Raw genomic sequence first — 1,357 nt, forward strand, 5'->3', positions numbered from 1 at the left:
ATAGCCTCCGATATGAACAAGCCATTTACACAAGCATTCCTTTGTCTAAGAGCCCAGAATTTCCATTGCACCCTTTCCTCAGGCAAGCTTCTACAAACCATTCTGCCTGATGCAAGCAGCTCAGGGTTTTCCACTTCTAGACCTGGGCTGTAGAAACGTGGTGTGCTGTTTTTGGCATGACATTTAATGTGGTTTATGTGTTTTGGGGAGCAGTTCTGTAGCACATAGTGTCTTCCAGTACTTCTCATATCATATTAATCGCACAGATCAAGTCTTTCTTGACCTGAACAGAGGCCAGACCAGGCCTTTCAGAGATTTGGGGTAGATTTTGCTGGGAATGAATCTCAAGTGGCTCAAATGAATGCGAAATGTCTATCTGTGAGCTGTATTATGCAGTGTTTGTGTGCAGGAGCCAGTATTTTTAAGTAAGTGATACTTTTTTAATCCCACAAACGGGGAAATTCCACCTCCGCATTTAACCCATCCGTGAAGTGAAACACCACATACACACTAGCGAACACACACACTAGGGGGCAGTGAGCACATTTGCCCAGAGCGGTGGGCACTCCTATCCACGGTGCCCGGGGAGCAATTTGGGGTTAGGTGTCTTGCTCAAGGACACCTCCTGCATAGACTGTCGGCACTGGGGATCGAACCGGCGACCTTCCGGACACAGGACCAGTTACCTAACTTCCAGCCCACGACTGCCCCCAAGGAGGTGCACCGTTCCCGGAGGTACTGCAATACCAGGTCGATGCGTGGAGCCCCTCTTCCGTCTCCCTGTTCTAAAAATCTATTTAATATGAAGTCCTCATACAGAGGATGTATCAGATATTAAACTGATAAGAACAGATACTACACTTGATCTTAGCCAAAAGGCCGAGAAGCGATTTTAAGCCTAACGCAGGGCACAATGTAGGGAGCAGGGAGCCACCTGAGATTTAGACAGGAAGAGAGAAAAAAAGAGACACGTACATGAAAGAAAAGATCAATTTTGGCTCATATTTTCATGTTTGGTCATCTAGTAGCCTTTCATATGTGGCAGCCGCGCCTGAATACATAAATGACTGGCTGTAAATCTGACAGCTTGGCACAAACCAACACAGGTGTCTGAATCCGCCGTGACGTTTTTATTCCCGCCCGTATTCCGACAGGCTCCGCCTCGTGTGCTAGGATCGCCGGGATCCGACCTAACCCAACATTCCTAGATGCCACGTTGGGTCCAGCGAGGCACGTCAATGGCGCCGCCATCTTGGGGAGGTCATCATCGCTGCTGGACTGCATTCGGTTCCATCACAGAGCGGCAGTTTAACAAAGACACTGTCCAGAATTCCACTATTTCAGGAATATCGCCCTC

The 1,357-nt window shown here is 48.3% G+C and overlaps 1 pseudogene; it reads right to left on the bottom strand.

Annotated features, from left to right (window-relative positions):
• Positions 1–713: 713 nt before the first annotated feature.
• Positions 714–891, bottom strand: LOC119266073 (annotated as a pseudogene).
• Between the last annotated feature and the right edge of the window lie 466 nt (positions 892–1,357).

This window comes from Pygocentrus nattereri, chromosome 18 (assembly GCF_015220715.1).
Source record: "Pygocentrus nattereri isolate fPygNat1 chromosome 18, fPygNat1.pri, whole genome shotgun sequence".
Taxonomy (NCBI): domain Eukaryota; kingdom Metazoa; phylum Chordata; class Actinopteri; order Characiformes; family Serrasalmidae; genus Pygocentrus; species Pygocentrus nattereri.